The sequence below is a fragment of the Lissotriton helveticus genome, chromosome 9 (assembly GCF_964261635.1).
Source record: "Lissotriton helveticus chromosome 9, aLisHel1.1, whole genome shotgun sequence".
Taxonomy (NCBI): domain Eukaryota; kingdom Metazoa; phylum Chordata; class Amphibia; order Caudata; family Salamandridae; genus Lissotriton; species Lissotriton helveticus.
The window spans coordinates 544332281-544352291 of NC_136070.1; the positions used below are offsets into that span (position 1 = coordinate 544332281).

At 47.7% G+C, this 20011-nt stretch overlaps 1 long non-coding RNA gene across 1 annotated transcript in view; it reads right to left on the reverse strand.

Annotated features, from left to right (window-relative positions):
- Positions 1 to 20011, reverse strand: part of LOC144781525 (uncharacterized) — a 120306-nt gene that overhangs the window by 68568 nt on the left and 31727 nt on the right. Inside the window, exons 3-6 of the long non-coding RNA XR_013601005.1 lie at positions 15146 to 15208; positions 6084 to 6447; positions 2742 to 2795; positions 2295 to 2430 (exon numbers count right to left, since the gene is read on the reverse strand). This is a non-coding gene — a long non-coding RNA (uncharacterized LOC144781525). The remainder of the gene's footprint in view (positions 1 to 2294; positions 2431 to 2741; positions 2796 to 6083; positions 6448 to 15145; positions 15209 to 20011) is intronic.

Genomic DNA, 20011 nt, shown 5'->3' on the forward strand with positions numbered 1-20011 from the left:
GTGACTGATATGAAGAAAAGGGAAGGTTTAGGGACTGGCAAGTGGGTGCACTTGCCCAGTCAGTGTGACAGTACCATACTGCACACAGGCTCTGCAATGGCAGACCTTAGACACATTTTACAAGGCTGCTTCTGTGGGTGGCACAACCAGTGCTGCAAGCCCACCATCAGCATTTGGATTTACACACCCTGGGCACATTCGATGCTCTAGACTAGGGTCTGACAAGTAAACCAAATAGCCAAACATGGAACCACTGATTAATACATCAATTTACAATAGGGAGCACTTGCACTGTGGCACTGGACAGCAGTGGCACAGTGCCCAAAGCATCTAACACCAGCAAAAATACAAGAGGCAACAGGAAAAAAAGGAAAGGAGACCCACGCCCAAGGTGCCAGGTCTAACACCGCTGCTAGTGCAAACTGTGTCTCTCTCTAAAGCTTCCATGTGCGACCGTCCAGTTCCAAGCATCGGCAGTCCAAGTCGGATGGCATCACTGCTCCTCACCGCAGATGCCACGGGTGAAGAACAGCCTCAGCAAGATGAAGACACGGGCTGCAAAGTCCCTCTAGTCCTCCTCACTCCACTAGGTCACCCAAGACAATAGATCACCGCCTGTTGCCCACCTGAAGGAAAATCACTGTTTTGCCATCGTCATCCAGGTGCATCATCACCAAGGAGCATCCCACCACCAGAGTGGATCCCCACACTTCAGACAACTGGAGTTCAACGAGGAGAGCCACCCAGGAACCTTCTGTGTTTCCCCGTCAACCTGAAGCCTGCCGAAGTGGAGTATACCGACCATTGGAATATCCAACCTTGGGGTTACACAAGACTTGGCTGTGGCCCTGTTGGGAGTTCCGCAGCGACCCCTCAGTGCTGCCTACAAAAGGCCCGCACATCCCACATGGTCACATGGCAATCCAGGGGCAAGGGCCTCGATGGAGTTCCTGTGAGAGGGGAATCCGAATAGGAGAGATGCATCGGCAGAAGCTCCATGACAAGCACCGTTAGCATGGAGGTCACAGTCGAGGACTGGTCATCCAAAGACCATAAGAGGAAGGCATAGAACCTGAGTCCTGATGGCGAGAACATCTAGACGGAGACACCACCCTCTGCAGCTACATGAGTTACTTGGCTGTGAGTCCTGTTGGCAGTTCCTCAGCGACGCCTTCGCGCGGTTTACACGGAGCCCGCACTGTCCACACGGTCCCATGGCAGCCTGGCAGGGAGTCCCAATAGGAGGTTCCAGTGGGAGAGGAGTCCAGGCGAGAGGCAAGTCTGAAGTTGCTCGGCTGTCAGGAGCTACAAAGACCATCACGCATGTCACCTCCCAGGAAAAGCCTCACACCCCGAGATCATCCCGAACAGCTGTAGGTTTGTCGTCCACCGGAACCTGAGCTCCTGCTAAATCTCCATAGTGGACTCTACCCCCCACTCCAAATGCACCGATACTCATACTTTGTACATAGACTTCAACACCAGGAGACCAGGCCGGTTTAAAGTACCTCGCCTAGGCGGACTAAAGCATCATCACCATGCGGTACAAAGCTCCAGGGCTGCGTGGCTGACGGCCTGAAGAGACACATTTGGTGCTATGTGTTGTTTATCTGTTTTCTTACAGGTTGGATTTTTGTTTGTTTCTTTTCATTAAAGTTTAGGAGGGATATAGTGTCCGGCTGCACACGTTCTAGTGTTCTGCCTGTTGTACCCCACACTTTACACCCACCCACCACAGGCGTCACCGGGCAGGTGACCCTGGAAATAAAAGGGGCCGGGCGCACGGGCCCGTGGCCAGTTTTAGTACCCAACTACACTGTGTCTGTGGTCATTTGTCCAACATGCGGACCTGAGGCCCGAAACACCACAATTCCCACACAACCACACCACACGCCTTGCATTTCACCAGATGAAACTGAAAGATACAGATCAGCTGCATAACACACATAGCTTTAATGTCTTGAGTGACTGTTAAGTGACTCACAGTAGAGGAAAACACAGAGAGAAATTGAAAAGGCCACTTTTTAAACTCAACGCTGGTTTGCTCAGCTGTAGCGCATGTCACAGGTGCCTGTGAGAACTTGAAGCTCCTTTAATTTTTACTTGATTCAATGTAATGGTGGCACACAGTCATGCACAATTCTGCATATGAGAAACCCCAGGCCCAGATATGAGTGCAGCTAGAAGCAGCTGCTTCTGTGCAAATAGGTTGTGCCGCTCAGAGCAAGTGCAACCCCCCCACCCCCGTTAAAGCATTACATTCCCTCCCAATCCCAACAAGACCGGCACCTTACCTTCAAGCGGGGGTTATCTACTGCAGTGCAGCCCACCAGACTCTAGCCTCCTCTTTCATCCTGGCTATTGCACTCTGACGCTGAGAGGAAGCCTCCACTGTCCGCTTCATCTTCTCTGATTCACTCTGGAAGTCAGCTAAGGGCAAGGACAGCAAGAACTATGAGGAGAACTACTAGTGCGCATGTCAAACAGCGCGCAGAAAGACCCTGTCCTGAGGAGATCCCATAATAGGGTCAGGCAAATGTCATTTTATTGGGGATGGCGCCGATAAACTCCGTTCCGCGGCGGGTGCCGGGGTTTTTGCAAAATTGCGCGCTCCGTGCGGAGTGCTAAAAACTCCACAAACTCTGTTAGCACAGTGGAGTTGACCGCCCCCCCCCCCTACTAATCACCAGATGTCTTGGTGGCGGAGAATTCAAGGCATTATTATAGAACCTAATACTTACCGCTCAATTTTCTTTACCACCGAGAATCCGGGGAGACCTAACCACACCGAAGCCCTAGCAGAACAGAAGAGTACAGGAATTACCATTAGAAGAGCTTTTTGTTTTCAAGTACATACATAAATATCGTAAATGCTTTGAACAAAAAGACACCATTGAGAAACCACCTAAGCCTCCCCGCCTTTACATCTGGCCGAGCCGCCTAAAAGTACCACAGGCGTACAGTGGAATAGTGTGGAGTGGAATGGCATAGAGTGGAATGGCATAGAGTGGAGTGGTATAGAGTGAAGTGGTGTAGAGTGGAACAGCATGGAGTGGAGTGACATACAGTTGAGTGGTGTAGAGTTAAGTAGCATAGAGAGGAGTGGCGTAGAGTGGAATAGTGTACAGTGGAGTGGTACAGAGTGGAATATCACAGAGTAGAGTGGCATTCAGTGGAGAAGCCTAGAGTGCAGTGGCATAGACGGAATAGGATAGAGTGGAGTGGCGTAGAGTGGAGTGGCATAGAGTGTAATAGTGTAGAGTGGCATGGAGCAGACTAGCATAGACTGGAGTGGTATAGAGTGGAGTGACATAGAGTAGAGGGGTATAGAGTGGAGTGGCGTATAGTGGAAGAACATAGAATGGAGTGTCTTGGAGTGGAGTGCAATACAGTACAGTGGCAAAGAGAAGAGTAGCGTAGAGCGTAGTTGAGTGGAGGGGCGTAGAGTGGCGGCGTAGAGCAGAGTGTAGTAGAGTGAAATAGCTTAGAGTGGAATGGTGTAGAGTGGTGTGCCATAGAGTGTAGTGGCATAGACTAGAGTGGAGTAGCGTAGAATAGAATAGCAGAGTGGTGCAGAGTGGAGTAGCACAGATTGGAATAGTGTAGAATGTTGCGGCGTAGAGTTGAGTGGCATACAGTGGAGTGGCGGCCAGTAGAGTGGTGTCGAGTGTAGGGGTGTGGAGTGGCGCAGAGTGGAATAGTGTATAGTGGAGAGGTGTGTCGTAGAGTGGATTGGAATACCATAGAGTCATTTGGCATGTTGTAGAGTGGAGTCTTTTTCCCACATACGCAGGCATTCAAACATATCACGTCTAGACCTTCGCTCAAACATACATCGCTCCACATACTCAACCTTTCGTGCATCAAATGACCCATTCAGTGGCCACTGTAACTCAGGATCCTTTTTGCTATATTTATGCCATAATTTGCTGTACATTATGGCAGAAAGACCAAACTTAACGTACATATCTCTATTAGGGATCCCTTCTGGGGGAGCCGGTTGCGATTCCTCAAGTCGTAAACTGGTACCATTACAAAAGCAGCACAACCTTCGAAGTGCGCTAAAAACAAACATGTCAGAAATAGTGCAAAATATGCAATATTATACAAAAAGTAGCGCTTAAGGTACTTTTAGTACGTTGCGCCATTCAAATTGTTATTGTTAACTTGGTCTTTTATAGCGCCAACTCACCAACAGGTCTCTAGGCGCTTAAAAACAAACAGCCAACAACAATTCATGAGAAATAAAATAGTCCGGGGCCTGTAATAAGATTTATTTAGCTGGATCAAGAGCCTCCCTAAATAAAAAAGTTTTTAACAACTTCCTAAAACGCAGGAGATTCGCTTCTTTCCGAAGTGATTCTGGTAGATTGTTCCAGATCTGCGGAACCAAAACCGAGAAAGACCTGCCGCCTTTGGTTTTTAACTTATAACGAGGGCAGACCAAGAGCTGGGATTCAGCGGACCGCAAAACTAGCTTGGGGGTATATAACTCCAAGCGCTCTTTGATATACGCAGGAGCTTGCCCATAGATGGCCTTGTGGACTGTACACAAGCTCTTAAACTCTACCCTCTGTTCAATGGGGAGCCAGTGTAACTTGAGTAGTAGAGCAGTAGCATGAGATCTTCTGGGTAGCTTGAAGATCAGACGCGCCGCGTCATTCAGGACCACCTGCAATTTATTAATCTAAATTTTAGGTAGGCCTAGATAAAGGGCGTTCCCGTAGTCTAGCCTCGAAACAATGGTGGCAGAAACTACCATACGGAGTGCGGAAGAGGAAAGAAGAGGGGCCAGCTTTCGTAGCTGTCGAATCAAACCAGTACACATCCCTACTACTGAGGAGATCTGACTGGCCATGGACAACTCATTGTCAATCTTGATTCCAGGGCTTTTTACATTGTCACTTGGTATCGGTGAGCGCCCTAATTCCTGGGGCCAGTAGAGATCACTCCAAGGCGATGCTAGGGTAGAGACCACCAGTACCTCCGTTTTTTCCGGATTTATTTTCAGCAGATTGGCCGTCATCCAGCCAACCGTATGTCTGAGGATGTTCTGGGCACTGGTTTGTGCTAGGATCATATTATCAATACTCAGCAATAACTGGGTGTCGTCAGCGTAGTTAAATACACGACAACCCATGTTAGCTAGAGAGTCAATCAACGGCTGGAGGTACAGGTTGAAAAGCAGTGGGGATAGTGCGGAACCCTGAGGGACTCCGCACTCCAGAATACCCACTTTAGAGATGGCATCCCCCAGTTGAATCCTCTGGGTCCTAACAGTCAAAAAAGATTGGAGCCACTAATGGACCTGACCCCTTATCCCAAATGCAGCCAATCTGTCCAATAGCAGGGAATGGCTGACAGTATCAAACGCCGCTGATAGGTCTAAAAGTATCAGGGCGCTAGGTTTCTTACTGTCAGCCATACCTCTCAGCTCATCCAGCACCGAGAGCATCACCAACTCGGTGCTGTGATGTGCCCGAAATCCCGCCTGACGCTCCTGGAGAAGATGGTGTGATTCCAGGAATGAGGAAAGGGACTTCAGCACATGTTGCTCTAAAATCTTGGACAGAAAGGGCAGCCGGGATATTGGCCTATAGTTTTTTAAAATGGCCGGGTGGGCTCCAAGCTTTTTTAACAGAGGCCTCACCCGTGCCTCCTTGAGACTTGATGGTAGTAGGCCGGTCTCCATTGAGCTGTTGAGAATGGAGATAATGTGATTTTCCAGAATAGGGCGCGCCAAACGAAAGACCCTAGGGGGACACGGGTCTGCTGGGGAGCCTGACTTAATGTTATTCATAATCTGCTCCAGGCTTAGCGAATCCAATTCAGGAAACTTAGAAATATATATTTCAGGGGAAGACCGAGCTTCCTGTGAATCAAATCAAATAGTTGAAGAAAAATCTTCACATTACCTGCCTATATGTTTTGCAAGACATATATTCATAAACATATCAAGATTTCAAATACAAATTAGACTAGTCTTTTCCAAATACAAATATGCCACAGCAAGCGTTCCTAAAACTACCTTACCATACAAGGGCATTCAAAACCCATAGCAAGCACCGTAAAACGGCTCTTACCAAACATAGGGTGTCCAGGTTCCAACTGCCAAGTTCTAAATTCGACCAAACGGTCACTGCACGGCGGACCAACAGAAGAGATCTCAGTCGAGGACCGGCGCCGCCTGGATGGTCAGATCGGAAAGAAGGGAAGAAACGCCTCGGGTGCCAAGACTCGGTCGGGTCTTCTCTGGCAGCGATCGCGTCCTCAGCGAGGTTCCAAACCTTCGTCAAGACCAATCCTTCGGGCATCCGAGTCGCCGATGAGCCCCACGTGACGGGCGCCAATTTGTCGTGCAGGCCTCAGCCAGACCCGCTAGTGCAAGGGGGTCGCCCTTCTCTGCACGAAGTCCTCAGACCCAATTGAAAGAAGTTGGCACAGAAACTGGAAAAAACAAAACATAACGTTTATTACACCTCATGAGGTGGTACCACAATTCAAACAATACCCTTCGGTATTGCAAAAAGTAGCACAATGAGTTAAGGACGCATGCTTTATTTATACCCACACAGGGGCCGAAAAGAAGGCGGTACAAGGCGCAAGAGCACATTTTATGTACATATAAGGTAATGTTGAGAAGCACAATCGATCAGTGGGTGGAGCTAACAGTCTGAGGGGTTCGACTAACACATTCCAATCTCGGACTAATCACTACCAGATGTGAACCCTAACGGTCAGCGGCAAAACAAGGGGACGCTAATAATAGATTGTTGCTGGGCAGATTGAAGCGTCATGGACAGGAAGATAGGACATAGCACATGGTCGGCACGAGGTAGCATGCGGCAATCAAAATGGCTGCCATGAATACATGAATTAATAACACTACTATCGAGAGCAAAAAGTACTTCCTTGAATGACAATTTGATAAAAAGGAATTGGCAGGCAAGGTCGTTTTTCAGGATGTCATTCGCAGCGCAGAGCAGTTTGAACATTTTCCAGCCCCACTCGGGTTTGAACTTTAAAGTATTATTTTACTCTGGGAGCAGCTCACTGCAGCAATATTTATTGAACTACCAGCACCAGCAGGCCCCGGGGGCGCCAACGCTCACTGGAGCAGGTGCAAATCATTGAAAAACTTTGAAAGCTCCACACAGAGTTTGCTGAAGCCTCTGAAGAAATGCTCAGGGGAGCATGAAACGCGTCAGGCTTGTAAATAGCATGGACTCTGTTCTCATCTTTCTACGCTGTTTTCCTGAAAATAAAAACGAAATTCCATAACCTACCTGAATGCTGGCTCTTTAAAGTGGGATAATCTTTTGTTGGAAAATATACATATATATATATATATATATCCTGATTCCACTCCCAACGCCAGCATCCATACGGCGTCCACAAAAAACGAGAGAGACTGACTCTTTTCAAATTCAGCAGCCGCTGAGATTCTTTATTTTTCCAGTTATATAAAGTGCATTACCGTGCCTAACCAAACGCGTTTCGGCGTGCCTGACGCCTTGCTCGCTGGTAGTGATTGTGAGATTCCCTCCATTATTTCAATTGTAAAGTGCTGCGTGATTGGTGATTGCATATACATGAAAACAGAAAACATACTATACATCACATTTCTGGACGCCTATTTTGTCACCATTATGTCAGCATTCATTTAACCTCATTTAAAACTGATACTGTTGCGTATTTTCTTAGCGTTAGCCTAAAAATAATATTTAATTAATCTCAAACCGAGAAATATATGTTGTCAATAACAATCGCTGATATCAGAATTCTAATAAATGAGAATACTCAATTATTTTCATGAGTAACATTGTACATTGAAGAACGCTACATATTGACAGGCTTCTTGCTTGTATTCGTTTTAGTTTTCATTGGTGTAATTCAGACCAATTACTTCACCTGTTATGTGCACATGTGCTCAAAAGTGCAAAATGCAAAAACATATTCTATAATGGTAACTTTGTTGTTCTTCCAGCCGGAAGTCTAAAATCATTATTACCACAATATTGAATTCATCAATTGTATTTAAAAAGAGGGATTTGTGAGGGACAAAAGGGTGGTTCTATACATTATTTCGAATTTACTTTTATATCTGTACAAATACATTATTGCAATACTAAACATTGTTACAATATTACGGTTCAGATTGGTCACTTTCTAAAAGCAGTTAACACAAATCCTCACTATGGGTGATTTTAGTACCATTCAATTAATACTCCCCTATTTTTTTTTAATCAAATTGTCATTCAAGGAAGTACTTTTTGCTCTCATTAGTAGGGTTATTAATTACATTTGAAGCACTGTGACTCCTAATCCTAGGAACACCATATAAGAAGTATAAATACATAATTAATTTAAAACCTTTGTATAAAATATAAAAGGTTTTCCTATCTATTGCACTACATCAGGAAATAAAGTGCTTAATGCTTCAGAGTTGAATCCTTGGATGATAATGTATGTTCCATTGCTGAACAGTTATTATCAATGTTCCGAACATTTGGGATATTTAAAGAAAATGGTACAAATCATCACATGTGTTCAGGCCCTTAGGGCTCTTGCTGTCCAGCTCTATAATGTAACTAGTTTCCAGTCTACGGAGTTTTTTCTCCCTATCTCCCCGTCTTTTGCTGCTGGGAACATGGTCAATGACAAAATATGTGAGAAAATTGAGGTTGTTTCCATGTTCTGCTTTTATATGTCTAGCTACGGGGTAGTTAGGGTCCGAGTTCACTATGGCCCGTAGATGCTGCAGGATCCTGGCCTGAGCTGGAAGCTTAGTGCTTCCAACATATCTTAAACCACATACACATGTTAGAATATAAACAACATACTCAGTCTTACATGTAAAATGCCCTTTGATTTTAGTGGGCCGATCTGAGAATGCGGTTGTGTAAGTGGTAGTATTAGAACCAAATTTGCAGGCTCTGCAAGAGGCACATTTAAAAAAACCATTATGGGTGGATAGCCAGTTATCTTTATTTATAGTTTCAGGGCTGGTTTTTACAAGGTCTGATTTCATGGAATGGGCCTTCCTAAAAGTGAATGTGGGTTTGTGTACATAGATTTCACTCAGGACCCCATCTGTTAATACAATCGGCCATTCTTTGGTAACGATTTTCCTTATTATTTTGGACTGTCTACTATAAGTAGAGATAAACCTGCAATCCTTCTTGGTCTCATCTGATTCTACATTTGTTTCTCTTGTAGGTGCCGGATTAGGATCTATGACAACTGCTTTAGGTTGTAAAAGTGTTTCTCTTTCAATGAGAGATACTTTCTGAAGTGCAGCTTTTAAGTTTTTTTCTCTATAACCTCTTTCTAACAGTTTTGTCTTAGTAAGGGCAAGGGCTTCCTCACAAGCTTGTGTTGAGCTACAAGTTCTTTTTACTCTGAGGAATTCCCCATAGGGGAGACTTGCTATTGTGTGGCTTGGGTGGAAACTGCTTGCATGCAGCAGGGTATTTCCTGCTGTTGGTTTTATAAACAAGCTGGTTTCTATTTGCCCTGAATTTATATTGACCTGTACATCTAAGAAGCTGATCTTACTATTTTCTATTTGATGTGTGAATTCTAAATTCAATGAGTTATTATTCATGATATTAATGAATTCACTCGCTTCTCCTTTTGTACCCCTCCAGATTATGAACATATCGTCTATATATCGCCATAAACGTACAATATGTAGGTCATACAGGGCCTGATTTTCCCGCCTGAGGACATGCTCCTCCCACCAGCCCACATGAAGACATGAAGACATGCGTAGCTGGGGGAGAAGCATGCCCCCATAGCCACTCCCTGTTTTTGTCTATACACCTTACCATCATAAAGAAATCTGTTATTGAATAAGCACCAGTGTACACATATATATATAATATTTTTTGTTTTGTTTTATATAGCGCAAACTTTAGGTACGGGGGGATTAAGTGATTTTTACAGAAGCACTGGATGTGGAACGTTGTTGCCGAGACTCGAACCTAGTTCCCCAGCTTCAAGGTCGACCTCTCTAGCCGTAAAGCTATGAAAGAAACAACGGTTACAGAGACGTTATGGTTAGGTTCCAAATTTACTCACACAAAACCACTGAAAATCAGTAGTTATAGTTATGGTTTACTCAAGAAACTATAAGTTGCGCCCTAATGGTAACCACCAGTGACAGAGCTTCATGCATATCCACCTGACGCATAGTATAACTGGCTTGGGCAGAGGGTTAGGCAACAGTCGGTGACAACTGCTCAAATGTCCTACACTCACCACTGCTCCTGGGAATGGGGAAGATGGGGACTTTGGAACTGTCCCTTCCATCTCTCCTCTCTCCACTCTTGACCTGGAGGATGAGGCGGACGGCGTTTACCAGCAACACCATGTCTGGTGCTCTTGATTGAACTTTACCGATGCCCCCTGGGCGGAAACCAAAAACTGTCTGTTCTTACTGCAGTGCCCGAGCAACTTTGACTGATGCCCGGTGGAGCTGTCATATGCAGCTATGGAGGAGTTTGGCTCTGTTTCACCCCTCGGCCGGCACCTACCCAGCCGGACATCGGACATCGCCTCCCCGTTGTGTTTTCCTACCTGCATTCCCTACCCCAGTTTATATATACATATATATATATATATATATATATATATATACATATATATATATATATATATATATATATATATATATATATTTAGCAAAGTTAACCCCATAACCCCTCATATGGAGGCCGCGCTGCGGCCGCGCACAGGGGCCTCGCGCGCCAAAGGGAAGCCTGTCTGAGCCCATCCGCGCCTGGACCGCGCCCAGCACCAGAACCCCTGGACCCCCGAAGCCACCACAACACCAGACTTCACTACGACTCCAGCACCCTCCACGCACTCAACCCCGGACAAGATCACTCCTGCTACCGGGCCACCCAAGGGCCCTTCACCTGCCGGAACTGCAGCTTCACCAGCACCCTGCCCGCCAAACGATCAACCAGAGAACCCAACCACCTTCGATGCATCCTCCTCAACACCCGCTCCGCTCGCAAGCATGCCATCGAACTCTGGGACCTCCTAGACTCACCCACCCCCGACGTCGCCTTCCTGTAGGAAACCTGGCTGAACGCCACCTCGGCACCAGACATCGCCATAGCCATCTCAGAAGGCTACAAGATCTCCCACAGAGACCGCACCAACGGAGTGGGAGGGGGAATCGCCATCATCCACAATTACACCCTCAGAGTCTCGTACATCACCGACGACACCCTCACCACCGCCGAGCACATGCACTTCCAGGTCCACACCGACCCCAACACCACCCTCAGAGGAACACTAGTTTACAGACCACCCGGACCCCGACCACAGCTCAGCGACTCCATCGTCAACCTCATCAGCACCCACGCCCTCGCCTCCACGGACTACATCCTCCTCTGGGACTTCAACAACGACGCCAACTCCATCACCCTGATCGCCAACCTCGCCAACCTCGGACTCAAACAGCTAGTGACGACACCCACCCACACCGCTGGACATACACTGGACCCCATCTTCTCCGCAAGTCCCCACGTCTCCTTCAACCACACCACCGAACCTCACTGGACAGACCACAGATGCCTCCACTTCACCTTCAGGAAACCCACCACACACCACCGCACCCAACAAAGGCCACGCCGCCGCTGGGGCAAGGTCACCGAGGACCAACTGACCACCACCCTTGCCCTGGGACCACCCGCCGACCCCACCGACCCCGACACCGCCGCCATCAACCTCAAACAGTGGATCAACAATTGCGCCGACACCCTCGCCCCACAAAAGACCTCCGCCACCAATCACACCAACAAGAAAGCCACATGGTTCACCGAAGACATCCGAACCTCCAAGCGCCCCTGTCGGAAGCTGGAGAAGAGATGGCTCCACGACCGATCACCAAACAGCTACACAGCCCACAAGACCGCCACCCGCACACACCACCAACTCATCCGGACCGCCTTCAAGGACCGTCTTCAAGGACCGCCTAGACAACAACACACACAACAGTAAAGAGCTCTTCTACATCGTGAAAGAACTCTCCAACCCCAGCTCCATCACCAACGACATTCCACCATCACAAGACCTGTGCAACTCACTGGCCACCTTCTTTCACCGCAATATCACCGACATCCACGACAGCTTCAACACAACCACTCCACATCCACCGCCGAGACTACCACCCCTGAGACCACCACCCGCACCAGTCGCCTGACCGCCTGGTCCAACATCAGCGACGAAGACACCATTAAGACCATGAACTCCATCCACTCCGGATCCCCATCTGACCCATGCCCTTACCACGTTTTCAACAAAGCCAGCACAGCCATCGCACCCCATCTCCGGAAAACTCAACATCTCCTTCGAGACAGCAACCTTCCCAGAGAGCTGGAAACATGCCGAGATCAGCGCCCTACTGAAGAAACCCAAAGCGGATCCTAACGACCTCAAAAACGTCAGGCCCATCTCCCTCCTCCCTTTCCCGGCAAAAGTCACGGAGAAGATCGTCAACAGACAGCTGACCCGCTACCTCGAAGACAACAACATCCTAGACCCATCCCAGTCCGGCTTCCGCAGCAACCACAGCACCGAGACCGCCCTCATCGCCGCCACCGACGACATCAGGATTCTTATGGACAAAGGAGAAACGGCCGCCCTCATCCTGCTGGACCTATCAGCAGCCTTCGACACGGTCTGCCACGCGCCCTAACAGCAGTCCTCCATGACGCCGGAATCCAAGAAAAGGCCCTGGCCTAGACCACATCCTTCCTCTCTGGCAGAACCCAGAGCGTCCGCCTCCCACCCTTCCAATCCAAGACCACCGAGATCATCTGCGGCGTTCCGCAGGGATCATCCGTCAGCCCGACGCTGTTCAATATCTACATGGCACCACTATCCCACGTCGCACGACAACACAACCTCAACATCATCTCCTACGCCAACGACACCCAGTTGATCATATCCCTCACCAAAGACCCCCACAACGCCAAAGCCAACCTCCACAGAGGAATGAAGGCGTCGCCGAATGGATGAAGAATAGCAGGCTGAAGCTGAATTCAGACAAAACGGAGGTCCTCATCCTCGGCCTCAGCCTGTGACGGCTCCTGGTGGCCAACATCGCTAGCCCCAGAACCCACCGACCACGCACACAAATTGGGTGTCATCCTCGACTCTGCCCTCTCCATACCAAGCAGGTCAACGCCGTCTCCGCTTCCTGCTTCAACACCCTCCGAATGCTCCGCAGGATCTTCAAATGGATCCCCTCTGACACAAGAAAAACCGTCACCCAGGCCCTCATCAACAGCAGGCTGGACTACGGGAACGCCCTCTACGCAGGAACAACAACCAAGCTCCTGAGACGGCTGCATCCAGAACGCCTTGGCACGACTGATCCTCGACGTCCCCCGACGCAGCCACATCACACCCCACCTAAAAGCCTGCATTGGCTCCCTGTCAACAACTGGATCACGTTCAAACTCCTCATCCACGCACACAAAGCCCTACACAATGCCGGACCAGCATACCTCAACGACCGACTCAGCTTCTACGCCCCCACCCGCAGCCTCCGCTCTGCCAACCTCGCCCTCGCCACGGTTCCACGCTTCCGAAAAACCACCGCCGCGGTAGATCCTTCTCCTACCTCGCCGCCAAGACCTGGAACACTCTCCCTACCAGCCTACGACAGACCCAGGACCTGCTGGCCTTCAGAAGACTTCTCAAGACCTGGCTTTTCGATCAGTAGCAGCCCCCCCCAGCACCTTGAGACCCTCACGGGTAAGTAGCGCGCTTTACAAATGTAATGATTGATTGATTGATTGAAAGTTTTATATAGCGCTGGCTAGACCCGGAGGTATTAGAGCCTCTTTCTGACAAATTTGGTGTAATTCTATTCAGAAGTTTGGGCTGTGGTTGTGTCTTAAAGCCTTATGGGAAATTACATAGGGGAAAACGTGTTTTGGGCCCTTCCCCTTTTTTTCCTGCCCCCGCTTGGCAAATAACCCCGAAACTTTCAAAACAGAAGCTTAATTGAGTGGCAAAGGGTACCAAAGTTATTAACAAAAAAGGCTTTTCCTACAGACACTAGTTTCTAACTATATATATATATATATATATATATATATATATATATATATATATATATCCACAACACTCGATCCCAATCCTCGGATCGTTTTACAACAAAGAGCACTCAAGCCGTATTACGTAGTTTTATGCCATATTTTATTCATAGCATTTCTGCAGTTTTCAAAAAGGTTTACAAACGCGTTTCGGCGTCTCCGCCTTCGTCAGTGTAAACCTGCGTTGCATATCGAGCATGTTAAATAAAGTTTCATTACGACCTAAGTCACGTGATAAAATTAAACATAAAAAACGGCACAACAAATACAATTTGAGTCATTGTGGCGGCCATCTTAGAGTGATCATTTTACATTATCAAATGTATAGTATCCAACAACAAATTCTTGTTTCAATAACATCATCACTTGTACTGTTATAATCCCAGTTAATTTAAACATTTCATTTAGCTATGATAGCTACTCTGGCCTGAGTGTTTTTGTGCCATTGGTTGAAGACATGTCCAAAAGTTATTCAGCCCTGAATGGGCTATATCCTATTTCATAATTTTAAGGGCAATGTCTTCATTAAAAATCGGACAGTTACAGATAGAATTTTACTGGTTGCAGTGTAGTGAGATCAGAGGACAGGAATTTTTTAGTTACCCTATGTGAGCCCACATTTCCTCTTCATTATTCAGGCCCCCTGGGAACTTCGTCTGGAGCATTATAATGAACCTGGATTCTAGGGTTCTTAATTTCCTAACCCAATCTCCTCCTCTTTCTGTTCTCATCAACTGATCTAGGAGCAGCGGTTGGTGGACGAGAGTAAAAGGATATATATATATATATATATATATATATATATATATATATATATATATATATATATATATATATATAAAATACTATATATATATATGTATATATATGTTGATATGTGTTACCTATAGCTCTCATGTGTTGTAGGTAACGCAGAGTTTTTTGTTGTTGTTTTTTTAATTTTTTTATTTTTTATTTAAACCACTCCTGGGTGCGTTGAATGATATTGTTTTAATTATACCCCTATTAATTCTACATTCACTTACCACAACCTTCTTCTTTTCATGAGCCTCCGGGGTAGAACCCTTCTGGAACGAGAAGAAAACAACCTAGAGGAAAAGAAGAAGGGAAGATTTAGCAGAAAGGAAAGAAGAACTCTGATCTTGTTGATAACCAAAATCAGTCCTGAATAAAAGTACGCCAAGATTAGGAAACACATTCAGCCTCCCAGCTTCTTTTTCAGACCATCCCTCCCACAGTGGTCCTGTGTCATGGAGGGCTCTGTAGGCATGCATGAGGAGCTTGAAGGTGAACTGGGAGCCAGTGGAGTTCTCAGAGGTGTTTGGTGATATAGCTGCGTCAGGAGATGTCAAGGACCAGTCTGGCTGTGGGATTTTGGATGTTCTGTAGTTTCCTGAGGAGTTTCTGGGTAACGCGGCGTAGAGTGGGTTTCCATAGTCAAGTTTTCTGCTTATGAGTACGTGGGTGACTGTTTTTCTGGATTCAGTGGGGATCTATCTGAATGTCTTTCGAAGGAGGCGAAGCGTGTGGAAGCATGATGAGGAGACAGCACTGATCGGGTGGTTCATTGTGAGCGAGAAATCCAGTATGATGCCGAGGTTTTGTGCGCAGTCCGTGGGGGTGGGTGGGGTTTAAAAAACGGAGGGCCAGCAGGAGTCATCCCAAGCTGAGGAGGTGGAGCCCGGTATGAGGGCTTCGGTCTTGTCCTTGTTGAGTTTGAGGCAACTGGTTTTCATCCTGGTGGCAAAGGCCTTCACACTGCTTGGAAGTTGTCTCTGGCGTTTGTAGGTTCGTTGGTGAGAGTTAGGATCAGTTGGGTGTAGTCGGTGTAGGAGACGATGTTGAGTCTGTAGTTCCTGATGATGGGCGCAAGAGGGGCCATGTAGAATTTGAAGAAAGTGGAGCTCAGGGAGGAGCTCTGGGGGACTCCGCAGCTGATCTCCGTGTGTTGGGACAGGAACTGAAGTAGACTGACTCTCCGTGTTCGACCGGTGAGGAAGAAGTGGATCCAGTCCAGGCCTTTGTGGCATATGCTGTTATCGTGGAGTCTTGTGATTAGGATGTGATGGGAGACAGTGTTGAAGGCGGCTGAGAGGTCCAGAAGGATGAGAGCTGCAGTTTTGCCCTGGACAAGGAGGGACCAGATGTAGTCAGTGGCAACAAGAAGTGCAGTTTCGGTGCTGTGGTTGATTCTGAAGCCAAATTGGGAGATGTCCAGCACGTGGTTTGCTTCGATGAACTCAGAGAGTTGGGCGTTGATGGCCCTCTCGATTACCTTGCCTGGGAAGGGGAGCAGGGAGAGGGGTCTGAAGTTCTTATGGTCTGTCAGGTCGGCGGAAGGTTTCTTTGGCAGAGGGTTGATCTCAGTGTGTTTCCAGTTGTCGGGGAAGGTGACGGTCTCGACGGAGCAGCTGATGGTACGATGGAGCTCGGGGGCGATGGCTGCTCTATGAAAGATGTAGGTCAGGCATGGGTCTGAGGGGGCTCAGGAGTGGATGCTCCCCATGGTCCTGAGAGTGTCACACTGACAACCATAACCTCCGGTGAAGACACAGCAAGAAAAACCATCCTGTATTCTCAGCTGTCCTTTATTATTTTATCTACTCTCCCTTTTCCCTGTGTGTTCGACTTGGGCGGGCAGTTCTTTTTTGTCCTCCAGGTGAGAACAAAAAATTGAGTGGTCGGATTGTCTTCTCTCCATCACCCCCACCGACCAGATTACTCAGGTTAGTGGTTATAGCCTGACAGATCTGACACCACCAACCACTGTGTCCAGAGTTTCATTGGATTAGCTAACTTCTATAGAAGGTTTATAAAAGAATTTTCTCAGAAAATAATTACCTTCAATCACTTGTTGAAGAAAGAAATTTTGTTTACCTGGTCTAGAAAGAGACAACGACTTTGAATAATTGAAAAAGGATTTCAAAACTGAGCCTATTTTGCTCAATGCAGATCCTTCTGAACCCTTTTACATGGAAATAGATGCGCCAGAACAAGCAATTGGAGGAGTTTTGTCTCAAAGACACAGGAATATAGGACAAATACATCCAGTAATTTACCGACCGAGAAAGTTGACTCCTACAGAAGTAAATTATACCATTACTGAAAAAGAGTTACTAGCAATTTAAGAAGTAGTTAAAGAGTGGAAACTTTATCTGATAGGAGCAAATCATACAGTCACAGTGTTTACAGGCCACAAACATCCACAATTCTTATAATTGGCAAGAACCTTGACTCTTAGGCAGTTCCAGTGGTCCATATATTTTGCAGACTATGATGTTATGATCACTTACTGTCCTGGAAGTAGGCATGGAAAGGCTGATGCCCTATCATGAATCGAAACTGAAATGCAGAAGAACCCGATAGGAATCCAAAAGATAATTCCAGAATCAAAAATTGTGGTGACCACATCCAATGGAGATTTTGAAGAACTGATGACTCCAGAAGAAATGCTGGAGTGGGTAAATCAAGTACTTAAAAGAGAAGTCCACAATCAATTGCCATACCAAGATGGGGCTCTGTTATTACCCACTCAAGAATTACATGAAAAGGCTCTGTACGAATGTTGTGACAGTCTATTAGCTGGTCACAAAGGAATTCATAAAACTAAACAAGCATTTGCAATGCAATAGGTCTCGCATTAGGAAAGTTTGAGCTATTGGTCTTGTAAATGACACATTTTTTATTTATGTGTTTGTTTTGAAAATAGCGAAATTAATAGCTTTGTCATTTTCAATGCCAATACTTTTATCTTTTGTAATTGTGACACCTATAGGCATTTGTAATGCAACATGTTTTGTATTTACGTGACTTAGATGTATTGATATTACAAATAACAATGGCTTTTAATTTTTTAAAATAATTAATACTTAAATAAAAGTTATTGTAACTTATAATGGCAATATCTTAAACTTTTGTAAATAACTTTTGTGAAGAATATGTTCAGTGTATTTTATTGTGATGAAAATCCAAGAACAGAAGTGAAATATTACCAACTTTTTGTGACATTTGTAATAAAGCTTGAAACATTGAGAGAACATATTTGAACCAGTTGTTGTTGAATGGTTGCACAGATTGATACTGTGGTGGCGCTGAGTGATGGTGTGGCGTTTAGTGATGTTATGGTGCCCCTGAGTGATGCTGTGGTGCCCCTGAGTGATGCTGTGGTGCCCCTGAGTGATGCTGTGGTGCCCCTGAGTGATGCTGTGGTGGTGCCATAGATTGAGTGAGGGCGATAGATAGGGTCAGGGCGATAGATAGGGTCAGGGCGATAGATAGGGTCAGGGCGATAGATAGGGTCAGGGCGATAGATAGGGTCAGGGCGATAGATAGGGTCAGGGCGATAGATAGATGTGTGCGGTTGTGTGTGTGCGGTTGTATGTGTGCGGTTGTGTGTGTGCGGTTGTATGTGTGTGGTTGTATGTGTGTGGTTGTATGTGTGTGGTTGTATGTGTGTGGTTGGGTGTGTGGTTGGGCATGGTTGTGTGCGTGGTTGTGTGCGTGGTTGTGTGCGTGGTTGTGTGCGTGGTTGTGTGTGTGTGCGTATTTGTATGTGTGTGAGGGTGTGAGTGAGGGTGTGTGATGGTGAGGTGTGAGGGTGGGTGAGGATGAGGCTGTGAGGGTGTGTGATGGTGAGGTGTGAGGGTGAGTGAGGATGAGGGTGTGAGGGGGTGTGAAGGTGAGTGTGTGTGGGGGTGTGATGGTGTGAGTGAGGGTGTGAGGATGTGAGGGTGTGTGATGGTGAGGAGGTGTGATGGTGAGGAGGTGTGATGGTGAGGAGGTGTGATGGTGAGGAGGTGTGAGGGTGAGGAGGTGTGAGGGTGAGGAGGTGTGAGGGTGAGGAGGTGTGAGGGTGAGGAGGTGTGAGGGTGAGGAGGTGTGAGGGTGAGGAGGTGTGAGGGTGAGGAGGTGTGAGGGTGAGGAGGTGTGAGGGTGAGGAGGTGTGAGGGTGAGGAGGTGTGAGGAGGTGTGAGGGTGAGTGAGGTGTGAGGGTGAGTGAGGATGAGGGTTTGAGGGTGAGTGAGGATGAGGGGGTGAAGGTGAGTGAGGGTGGGCGAGGGTGGGTGAGGGTGCGAGGGTGGGTGAGGATGTGAAGGTGTGATGGTGAGGAGGTGTGAGGGTGAGTGTGTGTGAGGGTGTGAAGGGGAGTGAGGGTGTGAGGGTGGGTGAGGGGTGTGAGGGTGGGTGAGGATGAGGGGGTGAGGGGTGTGAGGGTGGGTGAGGGTGTGAGTGAGGGCGTGAGGATGTGAGGGTGTGTGAAGGTGAGGAGGTGTGATGTGAGTGAGGGTGGGTGAATGAGGGTGTGAGGGTGACGAGGGTGAGTGATGGTGTGTGAGGCGGAGGGTGTGAGGGTGAGGGTGAGTGAGGGTGAGTGAGGGTGTGTGAGGGGTGAAGGTGAGAGGGTGTGAGGGTGAGTGAGGGTGGGAGGGTGAGTGAGGGTGGGAGGGTGAGTGCGGGTGTGTGAGGGTGAGTGCGGGTGTGTGAGGGTGAGTGCGGGTGTAGGAGGATGAGGGGGTGAGGGGTGAAGGTGAGGGGGTGTGAAGGTGAGTGGGGGTGTGAGGGTGATGGGGTGTGAGGGTGAGTGATGGGGGGGTGAGGCTGAGGGTGTGAGGGAGAGTGAGGGGGGGTGAGGGTGAGTGAGGGTGTGTGAGGGTGTAAGGGTGAGTGAGGGGGTGAGGGTGTGAGGGTGAGGGATGGTGTATGAGGATGAGGGGGTGAGGGGGTGAGGGGGTGAGGGGGTGAGGGTGTGTGAGGGTGAGGGGGTGTGAGGGTGTGAAGGTGAGTGAGGGGTGAGGGTGAGTGCGGGTGTGAGGGTTGTGAGGGTGAGGGGTGTGTGAGGATGAGGGGGTGAGGGGGTGTGAAGGTGAGTGATGGTGCGTGAGGGTGGGTGA